Source organism: Protopterus annectens, chromosome 13.part0, assembly GCF_019279795.1.
Source record: "Protopterus annectens isolate FY-2018-M chromosome 13.part0, PAN1.0, whole genome shotgun sequence".
NCBI lineage: Eukaryota > Metazoa > Chordata > Ceratodontiformes > Protopteridae > Protopterus > Protopterus annectens.
Genome location: NC_056747.1, coordinates 386,426,191 through 386,451,674, shown reverse-complemented (window position 1 = coordinate 386,451,674; position 25,484 = coordinate 386,426,191). Strand labels below are relative to the sequence as shown.

Sequence of the window (25,484 nt, the reverse complement as noted above, 5' to 3'; positions counted from 1 at the left end):
ATACTTTGTCCTGTTACTCATAAAATCTTTGATTTTTTGGTAAATTGAGCATTACAATCTGTCAATAATACCAGACATTAGAGTTTCATACTTTTTACTGTTCAGAAAAAATGCATATTGATATAAAGAATGATGTTCTAACTTTAAATGAATTAGAGAAATATTTAAAAAAAATGTCCCTTATTTTAGGCCTTTGCCCATCCCCCCTTATTTTTGAATTTGTCCAGATTTTTTCATACACAAAAGTGACTGTGTCCAGAATTATTCATCTGAGAAGTTAAGAGGTATGGTGACTGATAAGCCTTAACTTTACACATTAACTTTACTACCATGGCCTAAACCAATAAACATATATATTAGCACATATAGACAGGGACTTTGTAGAGCTGAATAAATACTAGTAAACAATTATCATGAACAGATAATTGCACTAGCCTAAACACATTTATAGAAAGAAGTGACATACCTGGAGTAAGCCACAGATTGCATAATTTTACAGTTTCAAGGCAAGGGTACAGGGTATCCACAGTAATAGCCCGTGTATTGTGCAAGCTTGAAACAGAAAACCTACCTTCTAGCTTGAGTACAAGTTACTGAGTCTTCATATGTGCATGTTATAGATATATTTTTGTAAGAACTTTATATCCTAAAGATCTTGGTCAGGATTCAATAAACCCTATACGGCTCTGAAACTGCATGCACATCACATTGCGATGGGCACATGATAGTGCACCGATTTGTATTCAGTAACCAGCTCTTTTTTTAAACACCTTTATTAAATTAACACTTGTGACATAGGTACATTTACATTTATATAAAAGTAATCAAACTGTATTAACAAGTTCACGTTTACAAATATTATACTTCACATATATTGCTATACATATCATATAACCTAAGCAACATTACATAAATTATTCAATTCCTACCCTTTTTTAAACAAGAAACATCTTTATTAAACCATCACTTATGACATAGGCAATCATACATTTAGATAAATGAAAACAAACAATACGACACAATCCTAGTTGCAAGCATTTTACATCACAAACCATACTGACACACTCCCAGCTGCAAACATGATACATCACTTGTAATCTACCCAATCATTTTCAGTCAAACATTACATAGCTCATTTAAGTCCTGCCTTCTTTTAAACCTCATTCTTCCCTGTATGTATTGTTCACACAATTCCCATTTTTTTCATATGTAGTTTGCTACTACCCTTTTCTAAAGATCTCAATTCCAGTTGTTTTATCTCTTTCACTATATTTACTACATCTAGTAAAGTTGGTTTAGATTTTGATTTCCATTTTCTAGTAATTGCTTTTTTGGCAGCCACCATAATTAGACACAGCAAGGCCTTACCATGCCTAGGCAATTCCGATTTTGTATCCTAGCTCAGAAAAGTCATCTTCCTTATCACACCAATCTGCCCACCCATCACCTCCAACAGTGCATCCCGCAGAGAATCCTTAAAGTCCGTCATTTCACTGTACTCCCAGAAAATATGTTCCAATCACCTCTTTCTTTCCCATCACACCTCCAACATTTGCAGTCTACCCAAGGAAAAATTCTCTGGAGTCTACTTGGGGTATAAAAATATCTATGTACACACTTTCAAACAAAAATCCTAAATCTTCTAGATTTTGCTGCATATTTGGGAGACATACATATATCCTCCCATTGGTTTTTTTTTTGTGAATTCTTTATCTAGTTTCTCTTCTCAATTCTTTCTAACCTCCTCTGATTGATTTCTGTAGTTATCATACAATATTTTATATGGTCTAATAATTATTCCTTTTATAATGGCAGCTTCTGTTCTAGATTCTACTAAAAACTTTACCAGTGATGGTCTTTTGTTTAGGACATCCCCCCACACACATTTCTTTCTCTTTGCCTATACTCTGATATCAATCCTTGATAGGGAAATCTATATTTAACCTGCAGTCCAAATAAATTCTTGGCATCTTCCCATTCTATCATTTTCCCTCTCTGGTTTTTGCTCCCAATACCTTTGTTCCTTTGCCAGTTTTCTTCAATAAATTCCAGTCCCCTCTTGCCTATTGTCTATATCCCTAATTGCAATCACTCCTATTGACAGAATCTCCTTTCTCCATTCCCATGTTGGCTTAGTTCTTAGGATACTTTTTGCTACTTAATGGCTATAAAATTCTATATGATTATTGTTATTCTCCTTAAAGACCTACATCCAAAATCCTAGTCTCTCCTTATTTCTTGAGCTTCCCCCCATTTCATCATCATCCCTTTCTATTTTGAATTATAGTTTTCTGCTTGTGCTATGTATAGGAGCCATAACTGTGTATCTCTGAAATACCCCTTCAAATTGGGTAATCCCAATCAGCCCTGTTCTACTGGAAGATTCAGCTTGTCCCACTTGACTCTTGCCATGTTCCCCTCCCAGATAAAGTCCTGCAGCTCTTTATTAATTGCTATCCACAATTCTTACAGAATACAAAGAGAAGGCAGAGCTGCAGTTTTGTAAATATATTTTTAGGTAATGCGTGATCACTCATTCTATTAAGTATGTTATGTACACAGTTACAATCAACTGAGAATGTCTGACTGTATGAACTGTTTATTACTGGGTGTGATGTCCACACTCTGGGCCAGTAAACAAGGAGCCTGAATCCTCACCACTGGCATTGGAGAGGATGTTCACTTGGAACAAAAATGGATACACCCAGTATTTCCAGATGCAGCTCTCTGCATCAAGCACAATTTTCCTTAAGAGCATACAGGGAACATACTCAGTCCGGCGTCTGGGTTTCTCTGTCTCCCTCCCCAGTAAGCCTCCCGACTGGCACAGCTGAAGGGTTGAGTCCTCAGCTGAGTGTCCAAGCCAAGTCCTCCAGCACCCTTTCTGTGAAACCAGTCCTTAGTGTCCCTGCTCCAGGTAGCTGACACACAAACACTTTAAGATTTGATTTTCACACACACACACACACACACACACACACACACACACACACACCTGGGAAAGGATAGCATAGATTTACTAGCTAGACCACCTTCTGTCCAGACTATAGGGTAGTTACACTGCTACCAGACACCCCAAAACCAGCTACTCTAAGGCTCTTGCAAGGATACAAATTATATGAGAGAACTTAATATTACTACAAAAGGTAATGGTGATGAGACAGCAAGGTTTTCAGAAGTGGCTGCAGTGTCACCAAATAAATGTAAGTACTCTCAAAGGTTAAAATGTTCTCTAAAAGACCAGCCACAATGAAAAATTTAAATATATTTAATAATAAATAATAAAAGAACATGAAAATACTAAATATATATTTACAATAAACACCAGAGTGTCAATCACGGGAAATATTAAAAATAAGTTTAAATATATTTAATAATAAATAATAAAAGAACATGAAAATACTAAATATATATTTACAATAAACACCAGAGTTTCAATCACAGGAAATATTAAAAATAACACAGATGGACAGGTTCACACAATTACAGAAAAACAATACTTAACCAATCTAACTATATTTTCTTGACTGATCTAAAGAATTCTTATTCCCTGGTTACTTACTAGAGCAAGGCAAGATGAAGTGGGTGAGAGATCCTTCTTTGTCAGGTTACAAAAACAGAGTGCCATGAGACTTTAGTCTCACTTGGTATTAAAGTATAATTTTGTCCTGGATTACAGAATAACATCACATACATCTGGTTATCTGACTTTTGGTTCCCATGCAATCCCCCATTGCTAGAAACTACCAGGATTTAGCACCTCTGTGTCAGTAATACACACACACATAATTGCTAAGATCTTCTGAAGCTCCTGGAAGTCATAAAACAATTTCAAAACTCCATCCTTCCAAAGTAGCAATTAGTTCAACCCAATGACAATGCAGCAGGCTTCCTAGTACAGACTTTGTCTCTGGCTGCAATGAGAACTGTAAGATGACATCTTTATGGCCTAGGCCCAGTAATTTAATTTCTTACTATTTTCCAAAGTCAGGTGGATTAAGATTAACCTCTTATCTTGTAGTATCCTCTGTTAAAACATATACATTTAAACAGTGACAATAATATATGTATATTTCTTTTTTCTGTCCAGCAGGGCACACCGTTGGTACATTTTTAACACAAGCAGCTTCACAAATATATTTTTCAACATAAGCATCTGTACAAATCAGTTTGATATACAAATGATATGTAATTCTTTACAAAATTCCAGCTAACTGTGCTGGCATATGTTACACATCCACTGCCCTACGTCTCCTGGTATAGCTGGCAATACCTCACATCGTCACACTGTATATGAAATGTTGTGTGTTTGCACATTATTGGATTGCTATTGCAAAGCCACTACAACTGTATTGTGTAAGTGCAATAGTCTGATGGCTCTTATTCAGAGCTGTATAATTGCTGAACCTTTGTTTCCATTTTGTCATTTTTTTCTTTCTTTTTTCATGTGTGCGGCGTGTGGCATAGTGCTTAAATCTGAAAATGTAATTTCAGTTGTTTCAATTGCCTTACAAAGCACAAACTTGCTAAGTAGCATTGAGTAGTGATTAGCAATGTGGATGGTAATGATTGCAGAAATTCCACTTGTTATCTGACTGTCTCTGTGGCATAAGGTGTAAATACTGTGAGCTAAAAAGAGAGAGCAGAGGTAAAGCAGGGTTCAAGTCTCAGAGTAAAAATTTTTAATGAGGGGGGGGTCATAATGAGTACTTACACAGGTAATATGAGTTCGCTGTTGCCTTTTCCATGTGTACGTTGCCTACCTGTGCATAAACACAGTTCACTACTTAAGGAAAGAAGTAAACATTTTGATTTGGTTCACCTTCCTTTGTGCAAATAGGCTTAGTGGTGAGATATGGCCATCAGCACTCTGGACAGTACTGAGTGTGAAAAATATACCTGCTGTCTAGCTTTTCCTGTGGCACCAGGTTTAAGTGTGGTGAGTTCATGCTCAGAACACAGAGGAGTCAGGCTCAAATCAAGCACACTCCACTTATTAGTAAAGGTATCCCACTGTAATTTTTCACACAGCTTTGATTATAAAGGTAATACTACATAGCAATAGCTGTGTATAGCAAGTTGATTGACAGAAAGGTATCATTACTGCTTGCATCCACATACTTTTGTAGGTATCAGATATATTGTGTGTAACTGGTATAACATGACAGTGACGATTAAGTTTTAAAAATGTAGTTGCATATCTGTGATGAAAACAATAGTTTGGTGACAGTCATCTACACCCCTCCCATAACCCAAGTATAACTGTAAAACAAAAATGTATTGTGAGGTATGTATCATAGCTCCAAACTCTATTATAAAGTCATGCAAGTGTATTAATTTCCAGTATAATGTCAGACATTAGTCCTGCACCACACCTGAGAATGATTAAGCCAGGACCATTTAATGTCACACACATACAGGCATAACTAATGTATAGCAGCAGTTACTACTTAAGTTGTAGATCTGTAATGACCATAGTTGATAAAATGTCTTCTGTGGCAATGAGGAATAATCACCTGTGTGGGAATTTAGGCATTTTGTTTTACGTAGGTTTGAATCCCACACTGTGCAAATTACTTTTAACACTGTGTAAGCCCCCACAAAATATGTGCCAAGTCATCCCTTTGATCCCTCCAAAGTCATGGCTTAAAAGCCAAGTCATTTAGCATTTTAGTGTTGACCACTGGACAAAATGTGACCAGGTATACCAGCACAAATGCCATAAATCAGTGCCAAATGTCACATCATCATTGCTGTTTCATAATCTCCCTACTTCTTTGGCAGTGTTTTTCTTTGCGTACCATCATGCAAATCCGGTCGGCATGGTTTTGTATGTTTGCACACTGGTCGTAAAATGTGATATCACAAATTGGTGGGAAAACATTGCAACTGTTGTTGAAGGACCTTTGCAAACATGGCAGGAGATGGCAAGGATGGTGCCAAATTCAGGGTACAGAGATGGGGTGTGGAGGAGTCAAAAATATTTGTTGCATTCCAAGTGAAGTGCTACAGTTGTAGGCTGCTGCAGGTGTACTATGCTGGGTCTCAGAATAAGGCTGCAGCTTGGAACAGCCTTGCAAAGGCTGTGTCTAGTGCAACTGGCAAACCACACACTAGGGAGCAATGTAGACACCACTACAGTGACCTAAAGAGACGCAAGCAGGCACAACTCAACCAGTGGCTGGATGAGTTTAGAAATGCTAACACCCCCCTCCCCCCCAGTTGTGTAAGTATACAGATCAAGCAGCTACAAATGATATGGAATGCTGTAGAGACTGCTTTAATGCTTTCATGTCTCTTCTTTCATTTTCTGTTTTACAGCTGCAGAGGAAATTTTGGTGAACAGGGAGACACATGCTGAGAGGCTGGAGTGACTCAGAGAGGCAAGGGTTGTCTGCAGCACAACTGTCCCTGATTGTAGTAAATATATTGTGATTCCATAGATCAGTATCAAGTTCAACATGCATATCTTAACTGTACCAGCAAACATGCATCCTTTCTTCTGTAGCTCTTGGTAATTGTATTAGGCAAGTGTAATAGCGTATTCGGATTTTGTGGGTTCAGTTCCCAAAAATAACCTATAGATTCACATTCAACAAATATCATTTTTACATTTGAAATGCAGTAATGTCATGTTGTTAAGTTAATCTGTGGTGTCTTTAAAAGCATATATGGAATTTGTGCATACTCCAAGGATTACGTGTGACAATTCAGTCATTTTTGGCATTGTGAAAGCTCTATAGCTACTATAATAAGAAAAGCATATTAAATGTAGTAAAGCATGAATATGACAGTTCATGGTTCTAATATTCCATTTTCTTATCTTGACCAACAGCTATCCCACAAAAAATATGCCTTACATAACTGTCTAGTTCACATACATGTCTTCTTGACACACTTGATGTGGTCCATTTGGCTATACAACATTACTGCATTGTTGTCACCCATCTGTGTTGTGGTGACAGTCAAAATTCATCCAATTTTTTCTACCTGTCCACATTACTGTGTTGAAAAAGTGGATAGCTATGGTTCTTTCCTAATTCCCTCCTGCACATTCCTTAATTGCTTCCCCTTTGTTCTTCCCCCTGCTTGCCCCCCACTTGCCCCCCACTTCACCACTTTCTTATGTACCCCATTTTCATACCTGTAATCTGGTCAAAAAATAGAATCATACATCACCCACATGGCCAAAAATAGCCCATAAAAAAAACTTCACTTTCTGTTCTCTGTGTTTGCATGCAGTTTGGCATCACACACCAGTGCCAAGCGGCAGTGAATGGCTCTTCATATCCTTTGGCCACACTAGTCCAGCTATCTCCATGAAATGGTGCTTAAACATGCTGCACTATAAGAACACAGTGTTAAAGCAGAGTAAAGCCTCTGCATTGAAGCAGTTAGTCTGACAGTTATGTACACGGCTGGATGTAACAAAGTGGAACTTTTTATGTGGAGTTTGACATAAATCACTTGACTAAAGTTTTTTTGCCCATAGCATCAAGGGGTCGATTCCAGATGCATGTCACATCATTTCTTAGTGTGTTGTTATATGTCTATGATATGTTTAATCACCCACATCTTAACATTTGCCACAGTTATGAGTTGTCATGGAGATATATATGATACTGGCGAAAAATAATTAATTTGCATTGACATCTATCCCCACAACTATGACATATTTATTCAACCTTCTCATAAGCCTGTTGTCCCTCTACTAACACTTCATTACCCGTAAATCGTTCACTTCCTGAAGCAGAGCACGGCAGCTTAATAATTAGAACAGACCAAAAACATGTCCATGAATGTTACATTGCATCAAACATTGTTATGTGTATGACCAGCTGTCCTTGTATGCATCCCGTCATTCCCACCACTCTTTATGGATGTGTATCTATTAGGCTGATGGGCGTACAGATCATTTCATAGTTTCTGTATACTAACATGACTTTGCTGATGGATAATACAAACATGTTACCTTGATTCAAGAAGTGATTAGTGCTCCTGTAGTGTGCAAGCTTTCAAAATCTGCTGTAGGATTCTCATTGTGCCATGTTCAGGAGATGATGGATGAAATGTTCATCTAATATGATATAGAAACTGCCCTTACTGTGAACAAGCATACTGCACACACTTTTGGGGATAACCAGGTCTACAGTAATAGTTAGCATTTCTGCTGAGTCATTCTAATCATTTCAAAATATGTACCACCCCTTGTCTTCTGTAGCAAGCTGTACATACAATTAACGTGTGATTTGCAATGAGGCCTGCAAAACAGCTACTAGTCATACATCTGTGTTGAGGTAGGCATTACTGATGCAATTTGGGGAGACACATACTTTAGTGATGTCATTGATGGCATTGATCACATTTACTTAGTTAATGACATCATTTGTAAAGGAGAATCATCTGAATTTGAACCCTGGCTTATCTGTGTTCTGACCAGGTACACACTGCTCTTGCACTGTGTGCCACAGAGAAAGCTAGGCAGCAGGTGTAATTTTCACACTCAGTACTGTCCAGAGTGTTGACAGTCATGCATCATCACTGAGCCTGCTTGCACAAATGAAGGTGAACAAAATTAAAGTTCAGAAGAGACTCGTGTTTGTTCAGTGCTTAATGTCACATGGATGGGGAAGCCACAGCCAACAGTTATTTTTTGTTCATAGATTTATAGGTTCATAGGTAAGTACCAGGCTATTGGCCCTAGGGCCTATACAAGCCTAGCCAAAAAGGTAACCTGGCTTTCGCCACCCAAGAAAATTATTTTCTTGTGCCCCTGTCAAGCAGAGCCACAGAAGTGATCCCCGGAGTGAATTTCCTATTACCCATCCAATCATCAAGATTTTTCTTGAGGAGTGCTAATGAGGAGTTCTGCTTGACATAGATAGGTAGTCTGTTCCAGAGTATGGGAAGTCTCTAGGACAGGAATCTGTCCCTCCAGCATATTCTGTTTATTGTGGTGACAAGGTTTAGGTCCCTAGAGTGTGTAGAGGGATTGGGATTTCTTTAAATGGAACATGTCCAACAGCTCTGGGTTTGACATAGCTTTGTATGTTAGGCAGAGATCGCCTAATAAAACTTTGGCCCCAGCATTTCAAAGATAGACTACAACATTCACATCATAGTATTTACTAGCAATTTCTCCGATAACTTATCTTGCAAGCCTGACACATGAAACATTATCAACAAACAGATGTATTTTGCAGTTAACCCCAATCTGGTCAGTTACTGTATGTCCCTATTTACACACAGTTTGGCAGTGAGCAACAGTGGAAATGGCTACTTTACAAGTCTAACTTGAATTCCTGAAATTCGAATCACACCTGAGGTAATACTTTGCCGTTTCTGAGCAAATCAGATTATTGGTGATGCATTATGTGAAGAGGTGTTTAGCAAGTCTAACTCTGGTTACTGTGCTATAATCGTCCACAGCATGAAAATGCATTCATAAACACAAGAGAAGACTTTATTAACTATGTGAACATAACCAGATGATTTAGTTATTTTCAGCATGTTCTTTATCAACACAAAAGAGTACAGCCATGGTGACCTGCGTCACTTTGGAGATTGCAATAAGCCTTGTGCCAGATTAGATAACAAAGAAGCAGTTAAGTCAATGCAAGGTGTGTAGGTGGTTTGAGGTCTGATAGTGCAACATTTTAAGGCCAAAGCTTATCATGACTCCTGTTATTTACAGGATTCAGAACTAGAAAAATGGTTAGGCACTTAAGGAGAAGAATCAGTCTTATAAAAACAAACCAGTTTAAGAGGATCCACAGTAAAGTAAACAGGGTGTTGCATGCTGATATGAGGAAACTCCCTTTAAACACAAAACCTGGCTATGGAATTCATATCTCTTTGTTTTACAGCATTTTTGTTTACTGAGAAGAAGTTCTCAACCAGATTCCATCCATCCTTTCACAACCCCTTTCTACAATTTTTGCACATGGGGTCAGGGTGTCTCTTCACCAGTGGCAATCATCTAGAGCAAAGGTTTACACTGTCAGGTGGCTAGCCCTGCTACAGTATTTTTTCCACACTACACACTCAAACCTATGGCCAACTTAGAGTTTCCAGTCCACCTACTGCGTGTCTTTGGAATGTGGGAGGAAACCAGAGCATCCAGAGGAAACCCATTTGAAGACAGGGAGGACATGCAGACTCCAGTCAGAAGGCACCCCGGCTGAGAATTGAACTGTTGAACCTCTTGCTGTGGGGCAACAATGCTATCCACTGTACCACTGTTACATCCAAGTTCTCAGTCAGATTATCCTTTTCAAAGGCAAACCATGGAAGAATGTCTTTTTTTTTGGATAGTGACAGTGTTACATACACCAAAATTAAAATATCAGTGTCTTTTGAATAATACAAGTCATAGCAGTTCTTTATACATAAATATACAATCTGTAACTGTCACACTGTATAAAGTACATCTTCAGTTGCTAACAGAATGGCCCAAGAGCAACAGTTCATGCTCTCTTGGTCCTTTCGTTACACACCTTCAGCTGAGGGAAATTTGTAACCAGGCTTCAAAAATACATCATGTCATGGATGCAAAGATAAGCTTATTTGCTTAATTATTTATTTATTTTTTAATATGTAGTTTGTACTCACCATAACACTCGGCTTTGTTTGCATGTATTTATTTATTTATTTGTTTGCTGTGTTCCTTCATAAACCCTTCTCAGCCATAACATGGACAACAATGACAAGGATAAATGTAACATAACAAATACATGTGTGTGTGTGTGTGTGTGTGTGTGTGTGTGTGTGTGTGTGTGTGTGTGTGTGTGTGTGTGTGTGTGTGTGTATGAAACATTCTAAAAGGTAGAGAAAAGGTGGAGTACCAAGAGAATACCAATGCAGGCTTAAGGAAAAGATGCAGAGTCCGCACAGACATTAACTGGAAGTCAGAAATGAACCTAGGGCCTTATAGCAATGTGACAGAGATCTTAATCACAGGACCTTTATGCTTCCTACAGTGTTAACACTGACCTCTCATCTTGTTGTTATGCCCTGAGTCCCACTACATTAGAGAATATATCTGCCTCAAATAAAATTCATCCTATTCTGAAGCAAAATGTAAGATTCGAGTTAGCTCTTTTCCTTTCTTTTTTATTCTTCTGTGTTAACTACAGGTGTGTATTGGAATTTACGATCTCTTACCATAATATGAATAGCTCAGTGAAGGAGAAACTGTTGTATCAGTATTTATTTGCTGTATCAGTAACTTACTTAATAAGCTACAAATTATTACAGCACTCAACTTTCCTCACTTGCCTAGAGGAAAACAGTTTTTAGTACTTAATAAATAAGCACCTGTCCAGGCATGTCTAAGGGTCAGCTCCTGGTGTTTTCTCCTGTCTACCCAATGGATCTGGGCATCTTGGGGCAATGCAGCAATTGCCTCATGTACACAGACAACCCTGTCCTCCTACCACCCAACACTACAACCTGTGAGACATGCACTTATATAGCCAAACTGGAAGCAAGCTCTCTTCACCCAAGACTGGACTTGACAGTCAAGAGGAGAAGGTAAACACTTGCACCACACCACACTCATCGCATAGTCCCTCAAAACCTACACCACCAAAACACACACATAGACACCCAAAACACAAACCTACATTTGCAGAGGCTCTCAATAAAAACATGCTCAAGCAACAGAGACCTCCAAAGCAGAAACGCATGCAGCCTCCACCCCCAACACAACCCAAATGACACATAGCCCACAAACTTAGTGTGCCACATAACCACAGCCCATAAGGCATAACAACGTACCCAACACTCTAGTCATAGGTGACTCTATAGTCACATACACTGATGTTCCACTCACCAGGCTAAACAAGGAGAAAGTTACTGTCAGCTGCCTGTCGGGTGCCAGGATCCGACACGTAATGCATTCATTCAGGTCACTCCACAACAAGTACAAATATGACTCTGTCATTGTCCATGTTAGTGTGAATGACCCGAGACATACCTCCCTGGACTACATGAAAAGAGACATGGAGGAGCTTTCCGATCTTGTAGCCCAGGCAGGTATGATCCTAGCCCTGAGTAGCATCCTGCCATCACCCAGAATGATACCACAGTACAAGGACAAAATGATTGACCACCAATTGGCTAAGCTTCTAGTGTCATTCTAAGGGGATCCAGTATCTGTCTGCCTGGGATGACATGATTGATAGACCACGATGCTTTGCCAGAGATGGCCTGCACCTGTCGCCATTGGGATTCCGAATACTGGCTAAGGCTCTTGCTACCCCTATAGTGCCTTTTTAAGGCAAGGTTCAAATGACAAATTCACCACCATAAGAGGTACAAGCAAGCAAAATCTGAGGGTAATGCTACTCAGTGCTATAAGTCAAAACCTCAAAATCCATTCACTCGAGGCACTCCATAAAATGGAGAACATCGATATCTGTGCAGTGACAGAGACCTGGTTCAAGGCTCCAGAGAGCACCCCTGCATTACCAGGCTATAATTCATACCACACCTTTCAGCCACCTAACCTGGACCAAAACACTAAAGGTGGAGGCGTGTCCATATTCATTAAGGATGTCTACACCTCCAGGCTAGTTGCTCAGCATAATGCACCCGAGATTATCCAAGTGCAACTAACTCTGGGCAAGACCGCAATCCAAATTGTAACTTGCTACAGATCCCCCACCATGCCCCAGGATTCCCACTCCTCATTTCTTGATACTCTGGAAAATATTAGGATACAACCCAACTCCCTAATAATGGGTGATTTCAACTACCCCACCATTAACTGGGAAAACTACTCATGTACCAACTCTTTTGCTCAACGTTTTCTGGAATTCATAAATTCCAACGCCTTGGATAAACTTATCCACACCCCTACCAGGGGCAGAAAAATCCTAGATCTGGTCATTGCCAACATGGGTGACTGGTGTTCCGCACCAGAGGCCAATTCCTCGTTGGTCAGACTCGACCACAAGCTAATCAGCCTAGACATCCACATCCCGCCACCACCCCCCATTAGGGAAAACACTGTAAAAAATTTCTCCAACGCTAACTTCACACTTCTTAAGACAGAAGTGGAAAACTTCACGACACCCATGCAGACGGACAATAGAGTTACAACTGCTGAATCCTACACAAATGCACTTTATAAGTACTTACACGAGTGCATGGATCATGCTATCCCTAACAGAACCAAGATGCTATCCTCCAAAAAAAGGAAGCCAATCTGGTGGTCCCCTGCCATAAACAAACTCTGCAACAATAGAAAGAAACTGTTGCAAAGAAGAGTAAAATCCCATGACTGGAAGAACTCCCTGGTCAGCCACAGTAAGAAGCTGAGATCCCGCATAAAATCCTCCAAAGCTAGTTATGAAAACAACTGATTCTAAATACAACCACAAAGCATTCTATAGCTATGTCAAGAATCTCAGTGGCAACACTCAGATCTTCTCTGAGTTAAAGGACAATGGCACTAAATGTGCAGAACCAACTGATATTGCCAACATCTTGGCAGATAAGTTCAGTGCTAACTTTAACCCCCCACCCCCTAAATGACCCATCTCTATACCGGAAGAATGCAAAGTTCCTGTAATCACAGCTGCACAGGTAAAAAACACACTCTCCAAACCCAAAAACACAGCATCCATGGGACCTGACAACATCCCAGGCTGGGTTCTACATGAACTACAGAATGAACTGGCACCCCACCTAAGCACCATGTTTAATCATAACCTCACCTCAGGCTTTGTGCCCACTGAATGGTGCACAGCGAAGGTTATCTCACTCCACAAAGGGGGAGCCACCACAGACCCCGGGAACTACCACCCCATTAGCCTAATGAGCCTGGTCTGCAAGGCCATGGAACGTATCATCATGGAACTTATAAACAAAGACATTGGTAATCTCCAAACTCTGGACCCCACCCAGTTCGGGTTTGTAAAAGGCAGATCATGTCTCCTAAACCAGATAGACTTCTTTGAATCAGTCACCAAAGCCGTAGACCAGAGTAAGGTGTTTCACACAGCCTATCTAGATCTCTCCAAGGCTTTTGACACCATCCCCCACTCTGGAATTATAGATAAACTCACTAAACTAGGTATAAATCCCTATGTCACAAGATGGGTTGCCAACTAGCTCACTGACACAACCCACACTGTGAAAGTAGCAAACTCCAAATCCAACTTCAGACTAGTGAAAAGTGGAGTACCACAGGGTTCAATCCTGGGTCCTCTCCTGTTTGGTATCTACTTTTCTGAAGTACAAGTTAACACAGAAGGTCTTTGGCTAATGAAGTTCGCAGATGACTGCAAACTAGGAGCCATAACTGAAACTCCTAATGATGTGGACATCCTACAAAAGGGCCTCACTGAGACAGATGCCTGGTGTCAAAGCTATGGCCTCAAGTTCAGTGCCAAAAAGTGCATTGTCATCCCCTTTGGTAAAAACTCTGTACCCATGAGCTACCGCATAGGTGGTAGTCTACTTAACACCGAAAGTGTGATAAGAGACCTTGGAACACAGGTGGACAGTAGTCTCTTCTTTGATAATCACATTGCCACAGTAGTCAGGAAATCCTTCTACATGGCACACCTCATCACAAAAGGTTTTTCATCCAGGAAAAAAAGAGGTCATTGTTCCCCTCTACTCGTCACTCATTAAACCCATTATAGAGTACAACGCCCCTTTTGGTATGTGCCTCACAAGACATCTACAACCACTGAGAAGGCCACAGAAATACCTCACAAAGGGGATTACTGGCCTCAAACAGATGCCGTACGCAGACCGTCTTAAAAAACACCAGCTTTACTCCGTCTCTGCCTAACATACAAAGCTATGTCAAACCCAGAGCTGTTAGACATGCTCCACTTAAAGAAATCCCAATCCCTCTGTACTACAAGCTCTAGGGACCTAAATCTTGTCACCACAATAAACAGAACATGCTGGAGGGATAGATTCCTGTCCCAGAGACTTTCCATACTCTGGAACAAACTACCTATCTATATCAAACAAAACTCCTCATTAGCACTCTTCATGAAAAATCTTGATGATTGGATGGGAAATAGGAAATTCACCCCAGGGATCACCTCTGTGGCTCTGCTTGACAGAGGTACAGGAAAATAATTTTCTTCAGTGGCGAAAGCCAGGGTACCATTTTGGCTAGGCGTGTATACACCCTAGGGTCGATAGCATAGTACCTACTTATGAACCTATGAATAGATCATCTGTGTTGCTGCATCAGTGAGCACAGCCTATGTATAAATGCAACATTGCTGCATACCAAATGTAGTTATTCTAGTGAGAAATTATAAGTAAAACCTATCATAAGGGAATGGCAGTGCATGTACTAATAACTGTAACATTAAAAGCACACCATAACTATATAGATTCAGGTAATAACTAATACGTTTTATTGCCAATACCTTTCCTGCCCCAAATTGGAATCCAAGGGAAGCAGTAGGAAGGTATTCATAGAGCAACAGTGGTCTCTTCCTGAGAGGTCTGCCAGTGCTCTGAATGCTACACAAAACTATATTCAGAGGGGACTCTTGTAACAACCTTTATAACATTTGCAGGATTTCCAAGGAAGTACAGGGATAATTCAGGAGATCAGTCAGCTAAGACAGGACTCACCAAATCCTGCTCTGCTTCTAGACTGAGCATCCAGCTTGTAATGTTTGTTAACGGTGTGCACATGTATACAAGCTGTATCTTTGCCTGTGTTTCACAGTAGGTATGATACAAGTTCTAGTCAGGTATGCTCTTTCACTACCAGATGGCATTTTATTGAATTTGTAGTAGGCCTTGGGTAGGTTGTCCACTGTATTACATTCTGTTTGGTCACGTTCATAGGTTCATAGGTTGGTACTAGGCTATCAGCCCTAGGGCCTATGTAAGCCTAGCCATAACAATTTCCTGGATATTTCTTCCCACAATATTTACTTCTCTGGACCCCTGACTAGCAGGGCAGCTGACATGATCCCCGGGTGAATTTCCTATCTCCCATCCAATCAACAAGGTTCCTTTTGAAGAGGGCCAAGGAGGTGCTCTGCTTGACATGTATGGGCAGTCTATTCCAGAGTATGTGGAGTCTCTGGGTCAGGAACCTATCCCTCCAGCATGTTTTGTTCATTGTGATGACAAGGTTTAGATCCCTGGAGCGTGTGGCTCTGAGGGACTGGGATTTCTTTAAGTGGAGCATGTCCAACAGCTCAGGGTTTGACATGGCCTTGTATGTTAAGCAGAGATTGCCTCTGAGTAGACGATATGCAACAGAGTATAGCTGGAGTTTTTTAGACGGTCAGCATATGGCATCTGCTTTAGGCCTGTGATTCTTTTAGTGAGGTATTTCTGTGGCCTTTACAGCTGTTGCAGATGTCTTGTGAGGTACATACCAAACAGGGCATTATACTCTGTAATGGGTCTAATGAGGGATGAGTACAGTGGGACAATGACCTCCTTTTTTTTGGATGAAAAGCCCTTGGTGATGAGGTGTGCCACATAGAAGGATTTCCTGACTGTTGTGGTGATGTGGTTATTGAAAGTGAGACCACTGTCCACCTGTGTCCCCAAGTCTCTCATCACACTTTTGATGTTTAGTGTCCTGCCACCTATGTGGTAATTCATGGGTGCATGTTTTTTTCCAAAGGGGATAGCTATACATTTCTTGCCATTAAGCTTGAGCCCATGGCTCTGGCACCAGGCATCTGTTTCTGTAAGGCCCTTTTGTAGAATATCCACATCATTTGGGGATTCAATAATGGCTCCCAGTTTGCAGTCATCTGCAAACTTTGTTAGCCAGAGTCCCTTAGTGTTGGCCTGTAATTCAAAGAAGTAGATGAATCCAAAAGAGCGCAATGGTCTAATGGAGAGACAAACCACCAACTTAGTAAAAACTGCACAATTTATTACCATCCACGAAACAAAAACACATAGAAGTAGATGCCAAACAAGAGTGGTCCCAGGACTGAACCCTGAGGTCCTCCACTTGTCACTTGTCTGGAGCTGGATTTGGAGTCGGCTACTTTTACAGTCTGGGTTCTGTCAGTAAGCCAGTTGGCAACCCATCGAGTGACGTAGGTATTTATGCCCAGCTTAGTAAGTTTATCTACGATTCCAGAGTGGGGGATGGTGTTGAAGGCCTTGGCGAGGTCCATATAGGCTGTGTGGACTGCCTTACCCTCATCCACAGCTCTGGAGACTGATTTGAAGAAGTCAATCAGATTCAAGAGACAAGATCGGCCCTTCACAAACCCAAACTGGGTTGGGTCCAGTGTTTGAAGGTTGCCAATGTCTTTGTTCATAAGTTCCATGATAATGCATTCCATGCCCTTGCAGATCAGGCTTGTCAGACTGATGGGGCAGTAGTTCCCGGGATTCAAGGCGGATCCTCCCTTGTAGAGTGGGATAACTGTAGCTGTGGGCCACTCAGTGGGCACAAAGCCTGAGGTGAGGCTATGATTAAACATGACACTTAGGTGAGGTGCCAGTTCATTTTGTAGTACATGTAGTACACAGCCTGGGATGTCATCTGGTCCCATGGATGCTGTATTCTTAGCTTTGGAGAGTGCGGTTTCTACCTGTGTGGCCGTGATTATCGGAATTTGGCAATCTTTTGGTACTGAGATGGGCCCTTTAGGGGGTGAGAGGGGGGTGAAGTTGGCACTGAATCGATCTGCCAGGATATTGGCAATATCCTTGGGATCAGTATATTTAATGCCATTCTGTTGTAGCTCAGAGCAGATCTGAGCATTGCCATTTAGATTCTTGACATAACTATAGAATGCCTTGAGGTTGTCTTTGGAATCTTTTGCAATTTTATTTTCATAACTAGCTTTTGAGGATTTTATGAGGGATCTCAGCTTCTTACTGAGGCTGGTGAGGGAGTTTTTTGCATCCTGGGATTTTCCTCTTTTCTGCAACAGTTTCTTCCTTCTGTTGTATAGTTTGTTTATAGCAGGGAACCACCAGATTGGATTCCTTTTTTTGGAAAAGAGCATCTTGGTTCTATTTGGGATGGCACGATTCATGCACCAGTGGATGTGCTCGTACAGTGCCTTAGTGTAGGATTCTGCAGTCAAACTTCCAGATCCCATTGGCGTGGGTGTTGCGAAGTTTGTCACTTCTGACTTCAGTAGCATGAAGTTGGCTTTGGAGAAGTTTTTTAAGGAGGTTTCCTTACTGGGGGGTGGGGGTGGGATGTGGATGTCAAAGGTGATTTGCTTATGGTCAGACCTGACCAATGAGGGGGTGACCACTGGTGTGGAACATCTATCTCCCATGTTGGTAATGACCAGGTCTAGGATATTGGAGCCCCTGGTGGGACAATGGATTAGTTGATCCAGGGCGTTGGAATTTATGAATTCTAAGAACCGTTAGGAAAAGGAGTTGGTACCCGAGTAGTTTTCCCAATTAATGGCAGGGTAGTTGAAATCACCCAGTATTAGGGTGTTTGGTTGTATATTAATATTTTCCAGTATGTTTAGAAAGGTGTAGTGAGAATCTTGGGGCATGGTGGGGGATCTGTAGCAAGCTACAATTTGGATTGCAGTCTTACCTAGTGTTAGTTGCACTTGGAGAATTTTAGATGCATTGTGTTGGGCAACTAGCCTGGAGATGTGAATATCCTTGGTGAATATGGATACTCCTCCACCTTTAGTGTTTCAGTCTTGGTTTTGTGGCTGAAAAGTGTGGTAAGAATTGTAGCCTGGTATTGCAGGGGTGCTCTCTGGAGCCTTGAACCAGGTCTCAGTTACTGCACATATATCGATGTTCTCCATTTTTAGGAGTGCCTCGAGAGAGTGCATTTTGAGGTTTAGACTTCTAGCATTGAGTAGCATTACCTTCATATTTTGCATGCTTGTATCTGTTACGGTGGTGGTTTTATCCTTTGAACCATGCCTAAGAAAGGCACTATAGGGGTGGCAAGAGCTTTAGCCAGTAACCTGAATCTCAGGGGTGACAGGTGCAGACCATCTCTGGCAAAGCATCGTGGTTTGTTGATCATGTCTTCCCAGGCAGACAAATACTGGATCCCCTCTGAATGACACCAGAAGCTTAGCCAATTGTTGAAGTCAGTCATTTTGTCCTTATACTGTGGTATCATTCTGGGCAAAGGCAGGATGCTACTCAGGGCTAGGGTCATACCTGCCTAGGCCACATGATCCAAGAGCTCTTCCATGTCTCTTTTCATGTAGTCCATGAAGGTACGTCTCAAGTCATTCACTCCAGCATGGACAATGACAGAGTCGTATTTCTACTTGTTGTGGAGTGACTTGAGTGCATGCGTTATGTGGTGGATGCTGGCACCCGACAGGCAGCTGACTGTAATTTTCTCCTTGTTCAGCCTGGTGAGTGGGACATCAGTGTGCCTGACTATAGAGTCACCTATGACTAAAGTGTTAGGTACATTGTCTTGCCCTAGGGGCTGTTATTGGGTGGCACACTGGTGTTGTGAGCTATGTGTCACTTTGGCTGTGACTGGTGTTTGTTTGCGTTTCAGCTTCGGAGGTCCTTGTTGCTTGGGCAGGTTAATGTTAAGGGCCTCCGCATATGTGGGTTTAGTGTTGCTATGTGTGGGTATTGATGGTGTGGGTTTTGAAGGGCTATGAGTTGCTTGAGGTGTAGTGCAGGTGTTAACCTTCTCCTCTTGACTGTCTAGCACAATCTTGGCAGGAGAGAGCTTTGCTTCCAGTTTGGCTATGTAGGTGCATCTCTCGCAGGTTGTAGTGTTCGGTGGTAGGAGGAGAGGATTGTCTGTGTACATGAGGCAGTTGCCGCATTGCCCCAGTATGCCCAGATTCACCAGGTGGACAGGAGAAATAACCGGAAACTGACCCTCGGACATGCCTGTTTAGGTGTTTTTTTTGTAAAGTATAAGAGCTGTTTTCCCTTACCTTTGCAAGGTACTTTGCAAGCAGGGCCGGTGTTAGCATTTTGGGGGCCCCCAGCAAATGTCAAGTTGGGGGCCCCCTAGGCACTTCCAGTATAAGTATCATCCTAACAATGCCAACCATCCTAAGCAACCTTTTATTTCATGCTGCAAACTTTTAGGAGTAGTATCCACAGACAGACCTGCAGCTACAAGCTTTTACATTACAACAGGCCTATGTATCACACTATCACTATGTTGAGCTGTCCAACAAAGGGGCAGTTAGAGTTACTGGCACTTAGTTGCAACAGTGATACATTGCAACAAGTCTATGTACAGGTCTGGACTTAAAGTGAAATGATGACTGGACCTACATTTCAACACCCCCCCACACACACACACACACTCCAGTCCTCTCCTCTGAGTCCTTCTCCTTTTGGGCTCCCCATACCATCCACGTTACCTTTTTCTTCCTTCTCTCATGTTTTGCCTTACTCTAAGCTTGTTCAAGAAGCCATAACTTTCTATATGCTCTGAAGTGCGTTTTACACAACCTTTACATCCAATAATAGCTTGAACAGAAATTATGATTAAGGAAAGAAATTCACTGTTGTGGTTCAGCTTTAGTTTTCCTTGCATCCTTCAACACACCTTTCCTGAACAAGACAGCCCAGTAATAACCATTTAGGAAATAACAAGTCAGGGTCCAAGAAGCCACAAGTTTACAGATGGTCTGGGATGCATTTTAGAGCATTTTCTCAACATTTTACTCCAATGGTTGCCTAAATAAAAATTATGAAGAAAAAGAATTTCAGTCTTATTTTTTCTTTCAAGGCATAATTTGTGCCCAAGGCTTAATTTTTAAAGCTGACAAAATTGTAGCTTACAGTAAACTAACAAGCCAGTAGTTGTGAAAATATTTAAGTCTTATCTGGAAATACTGCCTACCTCCCTAACCCTCTAAAAAAGACAAGTCACTGCCTATGCATCCCTCTGGTGTTAGACTGGGATGAAAGCAGAGATTTAAATTGCCTTTGTCATATATTTCAAGTGACTGATGATATAGATATACATAACATGTTCTTCACCCCAGCCGTCAAAGGTAGCCACATGTATATGTGCATAGTACGTGATTGTGAGAATGATTTTAGTAATATTCAAATTTGTTGCTCCTAGACAGTACACCTCTCTTACACAAGCTATAGTAACCTTCTTTGTACACCTCTGAGGTCTGTGAGAAACACTACCCTCAGCTCAAACACAAGCTATAATGACTTCATGTGCGCACCTCTAAGGTTTGACTGTGATGAAAATTAAAGATGTAATATCCACACAATCTCTAGCCCCTCATAATCCGTAGCAATGTTATGTACACACACACATTTGAGCAGGGCTGGTTTTAGAATGGGTATGGTTGTAAACAGAGGCTATTATTAGCTTTATCCTAAAAGGGTCATAACTCAGCACCATTCAGGTTAAACAGCGCATTCAGAAAATTGATACATTTTTCTCCAACAAGCAACAGCTTTGGTGGGGGCCCCCAAAGAGTCAAGGATGATAAAGGGAGTCCCCATTATCCATTTAGACAGTCTGGTGAGTGGGGGTAAACAAACTCCAAGAATATCTAAGTGTCTGAATGCTCTGTGATATATGTTATGTCTTACTTTCGAAATATAAGTACTTGTTAGGTACATTTTTTACTGATACACAGAAGAATAATGTATGTGTCCTGGCATTACTGGGTGCATGCACAGATAAAAATCAGTGATGTTTTTTACACACACACACACACACACACACACACACACACACACACACACACACACACACTAACATGCATAAGCCACAGCAGTACTAGTTATGTACTTATTTCAGCAAACAGCAATGCCTTGTGCAACATTGGTACTGCCACACCAGATTAGTCACTGCTGTTTAGCAGTCGTCAAACAGTAGAAGCAGTAAGATTTATCCCATTGAGAAGTAATGCATACTTGTCACTGTCCCTACTTTCACAGACCTTCCCCGATTTTGTTCATACTTCTGCTTTATTCTTCTTAAAAAGTCTGATTTGCTGGTAAATCATTCAGGATTACAAACAGTCAATTAATCCAGACATCTGAGACTTTATACTTATTGTCCAAAATAGATGTTGATGCAAAATATGTTATTCTAGTAACTTTTTAAGTGAATTAGAGAAATATTTAAACATATTTATGATTCTGAGCATTTATTCTATTATTTTTGGGATTGTACTGAATTCTTAAGCAAAGAAATTGAGTTATAGTATCTGGTGTTCTGGTATTAGTTATAAAACTACCTGAAAGAGAAACTATCCCTGATGATCGGAAGCATTAGCTCTTCTTAAAATCCAAAGTTTGCACGGAGGTAAGTCACTCTGGGCTGCTGATCCCTCTAGTGCTTATATTGTTCATGTTCATTATCATCTTCATCCTAACAAGGTCATATCACAGCCCTGTTCATGTTAAAGAGCATAATTAGGAAATTAATGCATTTTTCATTCCTCATTTTTCCCCAATCAGCAGCAGCTTTTGTGGGGTCCCCACACAGACAAAGATGATTAAGGGGGCCCCCTGCAGCCATGGTTTTGCAGGGACTAAAAGCTGGCTATGTAGTTAGTTTTAGTGGAGAAAATGTCCAAAAGCAGGGTTTAACTAAGCCAGGAGCACTATTGTCAGTAGTAAAATATTTAATGGCATTCTGATGCCTGTTACTTGACAAAACACCATTACTACAACCAGAAATATCTTTGAATTTTAAGGGAGACATAAATAAGACTTATTACCCTCATAGTTTATTAAGTATGCAAGACTGCTGCACTAGCTTTTGCTGGTTTTACAGATGTGACAAAATATCAGGATAAGATAACTTGCTGTGGTTGGGGGCCCCAAGGGAACAGGGGGCCCCCAGCGACCACAGGGTTCGCTGGTGCCTAAAACCGGCTATGTTTGCAAGTATAGGCTGTTTAGTGCCTATGATTAATTTTTCCTTATTGACACGGAGAGTTTATCAGTTTCAGGCTTCCTAGTGCTTTCCAGCAGGTTCTAGAACAAGTGCTAGTCACAGGGGTCAGATTTTAATGCTCCTACTGAGAAACCAGCTAGTTCTAAGGGAAAATTTAAAGAGCAGACTTTCTGGCACCTGGAATAGTTTAATTGTAGCCTCCCAGTGCTGCACGATGCTAAAAATGTGCAAACACATGCATTTGTAAGCCAGAAAGTTGAAAGGGATAGAAATCAGCCCCAAAAGGCTAATAAAATTACAATTTCAGAGCTGGAAACCACTCCTCTAGCGTTAGATAGGCAGTACAATGCTCACCACTCCCATTGGTTAGCAGTAGGACTTCCCTCTACCACAGCAAGGTCTGGATAGCTCTGAACACAGAAAATAAAGTCCTGAGACAAGCAAAGCCTGGGATATGGACTGGCTAGGAAAGGTGGGAAACGAGCGAACAAGATGGTATTTTTTTGTTGTTGTTAAAACAGGCTAAACAATGCAATAATACAGTAAATAATCACAGAAAAGGCTAACACACTTGAGTGGGTAGTTCTAAACAGTAAATGCAATAAAAACTCTACAAAATTAGCAGTTTAAAACTTTTTAAATGAAGCAAGGCAAGTGCACAACTGAAAAACAATTTAAGAGGAAGTAATACAGCAGAATAAGTAGCTAGTCTACATATACAGAGAAGTCTATATATACAGAAAAGCAGCTAAAACACAACTCAGATGCAGTGCAACCTAGAGCACTTGAGTTATAGCAATATTAAGGCAATTACAGTTATAATAAATGCGCTAAAATATACTCTATATTTCCAAAATGTTTGAGAAGCATAGTCAGAACACAAGGAGATTCAGGCTTTTTTTTTTTTTTTTGAAAGAGAAAAAGGAGAAACAGAAGGCCTTCTCAGATGTTCTCTCTGTACTGGTAGAATGAGCTAATGACACTAGACTGGGAGGAGTGTCCCAGATCAAATTTACAGTAGGGGCGGGCAACTGCAAAGCCACCAAGTATAACAACAAGACATGAACAGGGAGGGAGGGTGGAGACCAATACTAAAGCTATTAGCCTACTCTCTTTAGACAGTAAACACTACAGAAAGCCACAAAATGAAAGTTTTTAAACAGATAAAGGAGCAAAGAGTCTCTACAGAATGCTTTTAACTGCAAACAAATCAGTTACCCATGCAGATTAGTTAATAGCAATAAAATACACTAAAACTATGCGGCAGGCAATAAAAAGTGCTATATATAAATTGCTAGAAACAATAATCAGTATAAATAATCTAAAAAACAGGATACTTATATATCTCAGATCAGAGTTGTAGTCAACGCTCCTCCTCCACTCTGCTCAGTGTGTATAGACTCTCTTTTGTTTCTTACAATATTTTGTAATTGTATAATAGCATAAAAATATTCAAAAGCAATATTATGCATAGTTAAGCAAGTTAATGTTTATTACAACTGCATTCTAATATCAAGTTGCAAGTATATTAATGAATGACTGAAGGTACGAGTAAGTGCTGAAGGAGTTATGAGTTAAGCATCTGGAATGTGCAGAAAGAAAAAAGTATGTGAGCTCAAATCTTTCCAGGCTGGAATGGGTAGTTACAAGGAATGTTGTATAAGATAAAATGTTACTGGTACTGAAATTTATAAGGTCAAGGAAACAAGACTGGTCACCAGGTCAAAAGGCTTAAATTTTTCTAAAGCATTGTTAAGTATTCACGTGCAGCATTAAGCAAAAAGAACAAAGGTTTGCAAGTAAATACTATGAGTACAGTCAGTACATGAGCTATGGTATGCAGTTAAAATAAATTATGCAGGTCCCTTTACAAAAAGGGAGAGTACAAATAGCTAGTAGTGACAGTAAATATCTTTTCAAAATGGCTAAAAGCAATTCCTACTACAACTTTGACAGTATAGGCAACAGCAAAAGCTTTATAAAAATATTTTCTGTTTTTGAAAATGGCCAAAAAATGAGCAAATGTGTAAGACCAAAGTGTCACAGTCTAGGTAACAGCCAAAGGGTAAGCATACATTCAATTCCCACAGCATAAAACAAATAAACAATACTACAATAAAATTATGTGTACTACAGGGGGGAAAGCATGCTTTCAATTTTACACTAACTGTGTAAACAGTACTGCAAAAGTGACTCAGACAAAAGTGCAAAGTGTTAATACCAAAAATACATTTTAATGTTTCAAGTAATGTAATTAACAGGCTTCAGTTTTATGCTAAGTTTGAAAACTAGACTGAATGTACATTACAGCTATGTATATACAAATACAAAAACAATCTGTATAAGCAAGTGTATTTTGTACAGTATACAGTAAATGGTTTATCTATGTAAATAAAGTGACAAATCAAAGCTTGACATTTGTGACATATATTTTCTTTTTCAAAAAAACAAGACTGCAATGCCTTTGCAATAAAATCCTCAAGCATTGTCAATAAATTGCTACATATAACAACACTGTATAAAGTCATATTCAGATTAATCCATTTCTAATAGTATTTGTTGTCATCATTGTGTTAACAATATTAAACTGTGTTAACTTGCTGTATCAAAAGAAAACTAAAGGTTTTGTTTCCCAATGTGTTTCTAGTTA

The 25,484-nt window shown here is 40.2% G+C and overlaps 1 protein-coding gene across 2 annotated transcripts in view; it reads left to right on the top strand.

The window, feature by feature from the left end:
- LOC122787353 (calcium/calmodulin-dependent protein kinase type IV-like) overlaps positions 1 to 25,484 on the top strand; it is a 632,731-nt gene that overhangs the window by 341,906 nt on the left and 265,341 nt on the right. The window lies entirely within an intron of this gene.